Here is a 12,325-nt window from a genome sequence, read left to right as displayed (position 1 = left end):
TTATGTCTAGCCGAGTAATATGAATATTCCTTTTCTTTTGGGTGTTGTTTCCTCCATATATCCAAAAGTTGCATTTCTTCCATTGATTTAATTATAAATTTGGTTACTTTGTTCTTTCTGTTAATTTTTTTCCCCAGTTTTATCCATATTTGAATCCAAATTCAGGTTGAAATCCCCTCCTATTAATATGTTCCCTTGCGTATCTGCTACCTTCAAAAAGATATCTTGCATAAACTTTTGATCTTCTTCGTTAGGTGAATATACATTGAGTAGATTCCAAAACTCCGAATATATCTGACATTTTATCATTACATATCTCCCTGCTGGATCTATTATTTCCTCTTCTATTTTAAATGGCACATTTTTACTAATTAATATAGCCACTCCTCTTGCTTTTGAATTATACGATGCTGCTGTTACATGTCCTACCCAATCTCTCTTTAATTTCTTGTGCTCCAATTCAGTCAAGTGTGTTTCTTGCACAAATGCTATATCAATTTTTTCTTTCTTCAGTAAATTTAGCAGTTTCTTCCTTTTAATTTGGTTATGTATGCCATTAATTTTTAAAGTCATATAGTTCAACGTAGCCATTTTATACTTTTTTTATCTTCCCTTTCTGTTTTTCCATCATTACCTTTCCTCCTTTTCCATTTCTGTTTTCTTATTTTAAACCCTTTATAAGACAACATTCCTAAAACATCAAACATTTTCTTTATTCTCCTATTTAAAACTTCTTTAGCCCCAATCTCCCCTTCCCCTCCTGAGTTGTCCTTTATCCCTTGTCTGACAACCACATCTCCCCTCTCCATTTGGGTTTGCGAATTCACTCGCAAGCGTCAACTGATTTTGCTGTGACCGCAACTCCTCCCCACCCAGCCCCCACAGAAAAGATTTCACTTTTCATATGTAACAAAGGTCACTCTTTTAGTTCCCTCCTTATTCTCTCTATTCCATTTCCTTCCCTTATTAATTCTTGTCTATACTATCTATATTTTCCTCTAAATACGGATACATTCATGTATGCACATTATACATATACACTCTTATACCTCTTTACCCACATACATATCAATCGTGGTCATTTTTACTCTCATTACACGTCTTCATTTGAGGGGGAGGACGTGGACCTGTCCTCGGGCCTGCGCAAAGGAGCTTTTAGGTGGAGTGCAGTGCGCGCAGTACTGGCCCCACCCTTTACACCCATGGTTCGTGTGCCGTGGCCAAGCAAGCTGGGACGTGGCAGCGAGGTCCTTGGGTCGTAGGTTTTATATCGGAGTGGCCTTCTCCTATGCAGGTTTCTTACCCGGGCTGAAGGGGCCTGCCTCCCCTCCTAGGTCAGTCCATACTGCCCGGACCGGGGCCGAGGCCGCCGCAGTTCACCCTGTGCCTGGACTGGGGCCACCGCCTCCCACTCCCTGCCCGGACCGGGGCCTCCGCCTGCCTCACTCGACCGAGGCCGGGGCCGCCGTCTCCCCCTTGCTCCTGCCCGTATCGTGGCCGCCGCCGTCTACCCTTCGCCCGGACCGGGGCCGGGGCCGCTGCTGCTCTCCCTGTGCCCGGACTGGGGCCGCCGTCTCCCCCTTGCTCCTGCCCGGATCGGGGCCGCCGCCGTCTACCCTTCGCCCGGACCGGGGCCGGGGCCGCTGCTGCTCTCCCTGTGCCTGGACTGGGGCCGCCGTCTCCCACTCCCTGTCCGGACCGGGGCCTCCGCCATTACCTATCTCGGCTGCACCATTTCATCAGATGCAAGGATCGACAATGAGATAGACAACAGACTCGCCAAGGCAAATAGCGCCTTTGGAAGACTACACAAAAGAGTCTGGAAAAACAACCAACTGAAAAACCTCACAAAGATAAGCGTATACAGAGCCGTTGTCATACCCACACTCCTGTTCGGCTCCGAATCATGGGTCCTCTACCGGCACCACCTACGGCTCCTAGAACGCTTCCACCAGCGTTGTCTCCGCTCCATCCTCAACATCCATTGGAGCGCTCACACCCCTAACGTCGAGGTACTCGAGATGGCAGAGGTTGACAGCATCGAGTCCACGCTGCTGAAGATCCAGCTGCGCTGGATGGGTCACGTCTCCAGAATGGAGGACCATCGCCTTCCCAAGATCGTATTATATGGCGAGCTCTCCACTGGCCACCGTGACAGAGGTGCACCAAAGAAAAGGTACAAGGACTGCCTAAAGAAATCTCTTGGTGCCTGCCACATTGACCACCGCCAGTGGGCTGATAACGCCTCAAACCGTGCATCTTGGCGCCTCACAGTTTGGCGGGCAGCAGCCTCCTTTGAAGAAGACCGCAGAGCCCACCTCACTGATAAAAGGCAAAGGAGGAAAAACCCAACACCCAACCCCAACCAACCAATTTTCCCTTGCAACCGCTGCAATCGTGTCTGCCTGTCCCGCATCGGACTGGTCAGCCACAAACGCGCCTGCAGCTGACGTGGACTTTTTACCCCCTCCATAAATCTTCGTCCGCGAAGCCAAGCCAAAGAGAAGAAGACACGTCTTCATCCCTCAGTCTATTTTGTAATTGTTCTGCAAATTTTCGTGCTTCTTCTGGATCCGAGAATAGTCTGTTTTGTTGTCCTGGAATAAATATCTTCAATACCGCTGGATGCTTTAGTATAAATTTATACCCTTTCTTCCATAAAATCGCCTTTGCTGTATTGAACTCCTTTCTCTTCTTCAGGAGTTCAAAACTTATATCTGGATAAATGAAGATTTTTTGCCCTTTGTTCTCCAGTGGCTTGTTGCCCTCTCTTTCTTTTTCCATTGTCTTCTCCAGTACCTTTTCTCTTGTAGTATATCTTAGGAATTTTACTAAAATAGATCTTGGTTTTTGTTGTGGTTGTGGTTTACAGGCCAATGCTCTATGTGCCCTTTCTATTTCCATTTCTTCCTGTAGTTCTGGACATCCTAGGAATCCAATCTTTTATAAACTCTCATATTCTTGCCTTCTTCATCTTCCTTAAGGCCCACTATCTTTATGTTATTTCTTCTGTTATAGTTTTCCATTATATCTATTTTCTGAGCTAACAGTTCTTGTGTCTCTATAACTTTTTTATTAGATTCCTCTAATTTCTTTTTTTAAGTCCTCTACCTCCATTTCTACTGCTGCTTCCTGCTCTTCCATCTTGTCCATTTTCTTTCCCATTTCTGTTAAGGTCATATCTATTTTATTCATTTTCTCTTCTGTGTTGTTTATTCTTCTTAAATCATTAAATTCCTGTGTTTGCCATTCTTTAAATGACTCCATGATTTCTTTAATAAGAGAAAGTATATCCTTTATCTTGCCTTTCCCTTCTTCTATTTCACTTTACTCTTCCTCTGGGTTGGCCATCTGTTGTTTCTTTGTTGCCCTTTTCTCTTCTTTCTTGTTTTCATTGTCTTCTGTGTTCTCTTCTTGCTGCAGGTGTTCTGCAGCTGTCATTGCCGGCTGTGGAGATCGACTCCCCAGCTGGTCACCCCTCCCGTCGGTGTGTTTTTTTTAATGCGCGGTTGCGCACTTTTTCTCGGCGCAACGAGCCATTTTTGTAGTCCACTTTCTACCGGCCTGAGGGAGCGGGTTTCTCTCTCCACCGCGGGCCTCTTCGAACAGGTAAGGCCTTCTCCTTCTTCCTCCGTTGTCTTCTCTTCCTCTCTTCTTACCGTTGATTTCGATTTTTCTTTTTTTGTCGCCATCTTCTTTCCACCTTTATACTCACTTTTCTTTAACTTTTATTTCTGTGCCTTTGTGTTTTCTTTTGTTTTTTCCGACTTTTCTGGAGAGGGCTGGAGTTCACTGTCCGGCCACTACTCCATCACGTGACTCACCCTGCTCCCCCCAACTAGATGTCCTCCTCAACAGTACTCAAAGAGGCATACTTAACACTGAGGGTTACAGTCATAGGGCTCCTCTCTGGCACCTTACATTTTTCTGTCCCTCTCCTAACTGTTACCCACCTTTCCTCCTCCCATGGCCCTGGCGTGACCACCTGGCTGTAACTCCTATCTATGACTTCTTCTGTTTCCCTAACCAGCCTGAGGTCATCAAGCTGCAGCTCTAGTTCCCTAACACAGTCCCTAAGAATCTGCAGCTTGACACACCTCATGCAGATATGGACATCCAGGAGTCTGGAAGACTCCAGGACCTCCCACATCTGGCACTCCCAACAACACACAGCCCTAACACTCATCCTTTACCCCAATGAAGTAGTAATAAAGACTATCTTACCTTAATGTGCAGTGACTCGTCCTCAACCTGTGCTCCCACTCACTCACTGTCACTCCCAAAAACCTTTCCTTTACTTTAATACACTACCCAATGTGACCACTAGCACTGTCCAATCCTAACCAGTTTCCTTTAATTACTCCCACCTGCACTCCCTATTCAATTACTGTCTCTGCACTGAACAGCAATCCCCACCTAAATTATTAACTCTTAAAGGACACTGTTTGACCAGCTGAGTTTCTCCAGCTTTGTGTTACTTCAATCACGGTATCTGCAGACTTTTCTATTTTACTACCATTATTCCTAATTTTAAGCAGGTTCTATTTATGAGATTTAATATGTTTATTCTACAGCCATGATAATATTAAAGCACTACAATATTCGGTTAAAAAATCTCACTGGACTAAGCATGGGAAATGGTAAGAGAAAGGTACGGTCAGGAGCAATAAAAGAATCCTAAGATGCGGAGGAGCTGCTTTTTCCCAGAGAGTAGAATCTGTGCAATTCTCTACCCAGGAAGGCAGCAGAGCCAGTCTCACCAAATAAATTTAAGGAATTGTCTGCCTATTTGGGGAGTTCTGGGTAAGAGGCGAGTCCATGACCGGGAATGTATCTCCTGGTCCCATACCTAATGATCGTATGACAAAGGAGTGGGGAAATACTTCTCTGAAAGTTGGAAGTTTAATTTTCAAGCTAGTCATCATGAGGTGAAATTCAGCCCTGGGGGTGGGAGAGGAGGGTGCAAAACGGTTTGCTCTCCCTCCCTTATCCACCTGTAACTTCCTGCCAGGGGAAGAGCACAGGCCTACAGGCAGGAGGAATTAAGTGGTTAAGAGAGGGAGGACATCCCAGCAATAAATGTTCTAATATGTGGAACTGCCCACGCCCATTCAAATCTCTCTGAATTTTAGGTGCAAGTTTTGGTTTTGAGTTTGCAAAAGGATTTGACAATGGTAAGTCAGGGCTGGAAGAGGAAAACTCTGGGAAGAACTGAAGCGCCTCTGTATCCAGCACAAGACGTTACATACCTGTTCCATTCATGGAAATAACACCAATAAATAAATGCTGTTTTTTATTGAATGAAGTGTTTTGTCAGCAAAAAGATTTTCATCCTGCGCAGTTGCAAAAGTGGGCAGGCACTTGATATCTGTAGCAATGACGAATGTGTTTCCATTGAGATCGTGGGGAATGATCACGTATTTTTCAGTTGTATGGTTTATGCCATGTGACAGGGGTGTAGCGGTAACTTCTGAGTGTGCTTTCTACCCGGAAATCAAAGCTGGAAATGTTTGAACTTCGAGGAAACACTTTGAAGGTAAAGTGGGGTTAGCATTGCAGGTTGCCGATCATCCATCACGCTGGAAATGCTTGAGATCCCAGTTGCATCGTTGGATTTTAATAGGCTAACATGAAATGAATTTTTCCTGATGCGACTGGAAGTTTAAAAAAAAATTCCCTGCCAAATAAGCGGCAACTCGCCACTTCTACTTGGTCCACAACCCCTGCACAACACTGGGTGTTTTGAGAACCTACCGCAGAAATTTTGGGCATACAAACAAAAAAGCCTTGAAATACTCAAAGGATCAGGCAGCACCTGAGGAAAGAGAAACAACAGAAGTTTAATAATGCATCATCGTCATCAGCTCCTGTTTGAGGGGTGACATGGATCCATTCCAATTCACCTATCATAGCAACAGGTCTATGGGGCGGATGCCATTTCACTGGCTCTACACAAAGCCCTGGAACACCTGGACAGCAAAAGTACATACATCAGGATGCTCTTTATCGATTACAGTTTGGCATTTAACACCACCATCCCCTATAAGCAAACTCCAAGACCTGGGACTGAACACCCCACGGTGTAATTGGGTCATGGATTTCCTCCCATCCAGACCACAATCAGGGAGGATAGGTAAGAACTTTTCCTCCACAATCTCCATCAGTAGTGGAGCACCACAGGGCTGTGTTCTTAGCCCCCTGCTCTACTCGCTTTACACCTACGACTGTGCAGCTTTGTTCGACAATAACACCATCTACAGATTTGCTGCTGATACCATGGAAGTGGCCTGTATGAAGGGGATGGGTCAGCAGACAGGAGGGAGATTGAAAACTTGGCTGGACGGTGCCCCAACAATAACCTTGCATTCAATGTCACCAAAACCAAGAAGCTGATTTTTGATTTCAGGAAGGGAAAGCCAGAGGGATACAATTCAGTGATCATTGGGGGATCAGGGGTGGAGAGGGTGAGCAAATTTAAATTCTTGGGAGTCACTATCTTGGAGGATATTTCCTGGACCTAACACACCAATGGTATCATGAAGAAAGCACGTCAGCACCTCAACTTCCTCAAGAATTTGTGGAGGTTTGGTATGACACCAGAAACCCTGGCAAATTTTTACAGAGCTGTGGTGGGAAGTGTGCTGACTGGCTGCATCACGGTCTGGTATGGGAACACCAATACTCCTGAGGGTAAAGCCCTCCAAAACATAGTGGGCACAGCCCAGGACATCACAGGCAAAACCTTCCCCAATATTGAGAACATCTATAGGGAATGCTGCCATCGGAGAGCAGCAGCAATCATTAAGGATCCACACCACCCAGCACACATTCTGTTCTCATTGCTACCATCAGGAAAAAAGTATAGGTGCCACAAGACTCACCCCACCAGGTTCAGGAACAGCTGCTACACCATCAGATTCCTCAACAACAAACTCAATCAGGGACTAATTTAAGGACTCTGACTTGTGCATGCTATTGATTTTCTTTTTTTTAATTCTCTCTGTATTGCAGTCAGTTTGTTTACATTTGTTATCTGCTTACAGTTCTTTGCTTACATGTTTACACTGTGTACAGTTTTTTTCCACACTACCAATTAGTGGTAATTCTGCTGTGTCTGCAGGAAAAGGAATTTCGGGCTGTATGTGTTGTCATGTATGTTCTCTGACAATAAATTGGAATAGTTTTTTTTAAATGAAGGCTCAACAACCAGTTTGGATGATTGATGGTGGCAATGCTCTGAAAATTGTTCGTCGCACAACCTAAAGTCCATATTGGCACCAAAGTTCTCCAGAGAATACTTCCTTTGCCATGTTGATGGTCTGGTGAATTGAACACCAGTCTGTCAATCAAGCCCAATAAAGAAGAGGATAAATCTGTGGTGACACAACAGCAACATTTTACTCAAGGAGATGATTGTGAATTTCAGGAGAAAGTCAGGAGAACATGACCCAGTCCTCATTGAGGGCTCAGTAGTGGAGAGGGTCAAGACCTTCAAATTCCTGGGGGTCAGCATCTCCAAGGATCACCCTGGTGTCTCAACATTGATGCAATCACAAAGAAGGCTCGCCAGCAGCTATACTTTGTGAGGTGTTTGAAGAGATTTGGTATGTCAACAGACTCCCGAAAACTTCTACAAGTGAGCATTCTGGTTGCCAACGCTCAGGACAAGAAAAGAACTCCAAAAGGTTGTTAACTCAGTGAGGACATCTTCAGGAGGTGGTGTCTTAAAAAAACAACCTCTATCATCAAGGACCCCCACCACTCAGGCCATGCCCTCTTCACTCTGCTACCATTGGGGAAAAGGTCCAGGAGCCTAAAGACGAGCACCCAGCGGCACAAGGACAGCTTCTTCCCCACTGCCATCAGATTCCTGAATGATCAATGGACCACAGACACTGCCTTACTTTGATTTCATTTTCCTGCACTATTTTTATCTATTTTGTGAGGTGGTTTATATTAATGTTTTCACTGTGATGCTGCCGCAAAACAACAAATTTTGTGGCTTATTCATGACAATAAATCCTGATTCTGATTTACATCACTGGTTGCCCGGATGCTGGATGTTAATGTTATGTCCTCGGTTGTACCATCGGAGGTCTTAATAAATACTAAGAAAACCTTATAAGTTTAGAAGCACAAATCTTTACTCACATCAGGTACTGGTCATGTATTGATACAATGTCGCAATGAGCATGCTCACCACTCAAGTGTGATGCGGCTCTTACAATGTGTCTCACTGAGCATGCTCACCACTCAAGTGTGATGCGGCTCTTACAATGTGTCTCACTGAGCATGCTCACCACTCAAGTGTGATGCGGCTCTTACAATGTGTCTCACTGAGCATGCTCACCACTCAAGTGTGATGCGGCTCTTACAATGTGTCTCACTGAGCATGCTCACCACTCAAATGTGATGCGGCTCTTACAATGTGTCTCACTGAGCATGCTCACCACTCAAGTATGATAAGGCTCTTACAGTCTTACAGTGTTCATGCTCCAGCATAAAATAGTCCCAAGTTTCCTTTATATATAACAGTTAGTTCACTCACGTAGGCTAAACTGCAGGAATTTACATTCTCACAATTAATTTAGATTTTTTTTAAAAAAATTTATTTTTCACACCATAAACCACATTGACCATGATACATACATTTTCCTTTTCAAATATATACAGTGCCATTTCCTCCCCCTCCCTCCTCCCATCCCACCCTCCCTACCTCCCCCCATCCATTTAAAGTACAAAATCTAAGATACATTAAACCAGTCAAACAATGTTGTCATTCAATAAAAATAAACAAGAAATTCCACTGAGTCAATTCTTTTTATTTCCTTCTCCTTTCGTTAATTTAGATAGTGAATGTCCCCGGTAGGTTTTCTCTATTGTGTTTCATGTAAGGCTCCCATATTTGTTCAAATATTTCAATATTATTTCTTAAACTATATGTTATTTTTTCTAATGGAATACATTTATTCATTTCTATATACCATTGTTGTATTTTCAAATTATCTTCCAATTTCCAGGTTGACATAATACATTTTTTTGCTACGGCTAGAGCTATCTTAACAAATCTTTTTTGTGCACCATCCAAATCAATTCCAAATTCTTTGTTTTTTATGTTACTTAGGAGGAAGATCTCTGGATTCTTTGGTATATTGTTTTCTGTAATTTTATTTAATATTTGGTTTAGATCTTCCCAAAATTTTTCTACTTTCTCACATGTCCAGATTGCATGAATTGTTGTTCCCATTTCTTTTTTACATCGAAAACATCTATCAGATACTGTTGGGTCCCATTTATTTAACTTTTGAGGTGTAATGTATAGCCTGTGTATCCAGTTATATTGTATCATACGTAACCTCGTATTTATTGTATTTCTCATCGTTCCAGAGCATAACTTCTCCCATGTTTCCTTTTTTATCTTTATATTTAAATCTTGTTCCCATTTTTGTTTAGTTTTACCATTTATTTCCTCATTCTCCTTTTCTTGCAGTTTAATATACATATTTGTTATAAATCTTTTGATTATCATTGTATCTGTAATCACATATTCAAAGTTACTTCCCTCTGGTAACCTCAGACTGCTTCCTAATTTGTCCTTCAAGTAGGATCTCAATTGGTCATATGCCAGCACTCGATCTTGAGTTATATTGTATTTATCTTTCATTTGTTCAAAGGATAATAATCTATTTCCTGAAAAACAATTTTCTATTCTTTTGATCCCTTTTTTCTCCCATTCTCTAAAGGAAAGGTTATCTATTGTAAAAGGGAGTAACTTATTTTGCGTCAATATTAGTTTTGGTAATTGGTAATTTGTTTTATTCCTTTCTACATGAATCTTCTTCCAAATATTGAGGAGATGATGTAATACTGGAGAACTCCTACCTTGTACCAATTTTTCATCCCATTTATATAATATGTGTTCAGGTATCTTTTCCCCTATTTTATCTAATTCTAATCTAGTCCAATCTGGCTTTTCCCTTGTTTGATAAAAATCTGATAGGTATCTTAATTGTGCGGCTCTATAATAATTTTTAAAGTTTGGCAGTTGTTAGCCTCCTTGTTTATACCATTCTGTTAATTTATCTAGTGCTATCCTCGGTTTCCCCCCTCTCCATAAAAATTTCCTTATTATTTTCTTTAACTCCTTGAAGAATTTCTCTGTTAACTGTATTGGCAATGCCTGAAATAGGTATAATATCCTTAAGAAAATGTTCATTTTAATACAGTTTATCCTTCCTATTAGTGTTAATGGTAAATCTTTCCAATGCTCTAAATCGTCCTGTAATTTTTTCATTAGTGGATAATAATTGAGTTTATATAGATGGCCGAGATTTTTATTTATTTGTATACCTAGGTATCTAACTGCTTGCATTTGCCATCTGAATGGTGATTCCTTCTTAAATTTTGAGAAATCCGCATTATTCATTGGCATTGCTTCACTTTTATTTACGTTAATTTTGTCACCCGACACTTCTCCATATTCCTTCAATTTCTTATATAATTCTTTTATTGATAGTTCTGGTTCTGTTAAGTATACTTTAACATCATCCGCAGATCAACTGATTTTATATTCCTTGTCTTTTATTTTTATCCCTTTTATATTATTTTCTGTTCTTATCAATTCTGCCAGTGGTTCTATAGCTAACGCGAACAATAAGGGTGATAGTGGGCATTCCTGCCTTGTTGATCTGCTTAAATTAAATTGCTTTGATATATATCCATTTACTGTCACTTTTGCCAATTGCCCAATTAATCCAATTAATATACTTCTCTGGTAAACTGAATTTTTGCAATACTTTGAATAAATAATTCCATTCTACTCTGTCAAAGGCCTTCTCTGCGTCTAAAGCAACTGCTACTGTTGGCGCTTTACTCCCTTCTACTGCATGAATTAAGTTAATACATTTACAAATATTGTCTGTTGTGCGTCTTCTTTTAATAAATCCAATTTGGTCTAGATTTACCATTTTAGGTACATACTCTGCTAATCTGTTTGCTAATAGTTTAGCTATTATCTTATAATCTGTGTTAAGTAATGATATTGGTCTATATGACGCTGGTGCGAGTGGATCTTTCCCTTACTTTAGTATTACTGTAATTATTGCTGTTTTACATGAATCTGGTAAGCTTTGTGTTTTATCAATCTGGTTGATTACTTCCAGGAGGGGAGGAATTAATAAATCTTTAAATGTTTTATAGAAATCTATTGGGAATCCATCCTCTCCTGGTGTTTTATTATTTGGTAATTTTTTTATTATCTCTTGTATTTCTACTATTTCAAATGGTTCTGTTAATTTATTTTGTTCCTCTATTTGTAATTTTGGTAGTTCAATTTTAGTTAAAAAATCATCTATTTTCCCTTCTTTCCCTTCGTTTTCAGTTTGGTATAATTGTTCATAGAATTCTCTAAAGTTTTCCTTGATCTCCGTTGGATTATATGTGATTTCTTTGTCTTTTTTCCTTGATGGCAATACCATTTTCTTAGCTTGTTCTGTCTTAAGCTGCCATGCTAGAAATTTGTGCGTTTTTTCCCCTAGTTCATAATATTTCTGTTTTGACTTCATTATGTTCTTCTCCACCTTATATGTTTGTAGTGTTTCATATTTTATTTTTTTATCTGCCAATTTTCTTTTAGTTGTATCTTCCTTCATTGCTAATTCTTTTTCTATATTTACTATTTCCCTTTCCAACTGCTCTGTTTCCTGATTATAGTCCTTCTTCATCTTGGTTACATAACTTATTATTTGCCCACTAATGAACGCTTTCATTGCATCCCATGGTTTAAACTTATCTTTCACTGATTCCGTATTTATTTCAAAATACATTTTAATTTGTCTTTCAATGAATTCTCTAAAATCCTGCCTTTTAAGTAGCATGGAGTTTAATCTCCATCTATACATTCTTGGAGGGATGTCCTCTAACTCTATTGTCAATATCAAGGGTGAATGGTCCGATAATATTCTAGCTTTATATTCTGTTTTTCTTACTCTATTTTGCATACCAGCTGATAACAAAAATAGGTCTATTCTTGAGTACGTTTTATGTCTACCCGAGTAATATGAATATTCCTTTTCATTTGGGTGTTGTTTCCTCCATATATCCAAAAGTTGCATTTCTTCCATCGATTTAATTATAAATTTGGTTACTTTGTTCTTTCTGTAAATTTTTTCCCAGTTTTGTCCACATTTGAATCCAAATTCAGGTTGAAATCCCCTCCTATTAATATGTTCCCTTGCGTATCTGCTATCTTCAAAAAAATATCTTGCATAAACTTTAGATCCTCTTCGTTAGGTGAATATTCATTGAGTAGATTCCAAAACTCCGA

General features: G+C 40.7%; 1 protein-coding gene and 1 long non-coding RNA gene across 2 annotated transcripts in view; one reads left to right on the top strand and one right to left on the bottom strand.

Annotated features, from left to right (window-relative positions):
- The window catches only part of LOC138760033 (transcription factor HES-5-like), a 74,473-nt gene that overhangs the window by 46,464 nt on the left and 15,684 nt on the right, over nt 1-12,325 (top strand). The window lies entirely within an intron of this gene.
- Nucleotides 5,277-8,360, bottom strand: LOC138760032 (uncharacterized). The gene is made up of 2 exons (XR_011355346.1): nt 8,152-8,360; nt 5,277-5,815 (listed from the first exon to the last, which is right to left on the bottom strand). It is a non-coding gene; the product is annotated as an uncharacterized lncRNA (long non-coding RNA).

Source organism: Narcine bancroftii, chromosome 4 (assembly GCF_036971445.1).
Source record: "Narcine bancroftii isolate sNarBan1 chromosome 4, sNarBan1.hap1, whole genome shotgun sequence".
Lineage (NCBI taxonomy): Eukaryota > Metazoa > Chordata > Chondrichthyes > Torpediniformes > Narcinidae > Narcine > Narcine bancroftii.
The sequence above is the reverse complement of the archived record's forward strand: the minus strand, read 5'-3'. Positions and strand labels throughout refer to the sequence as shown.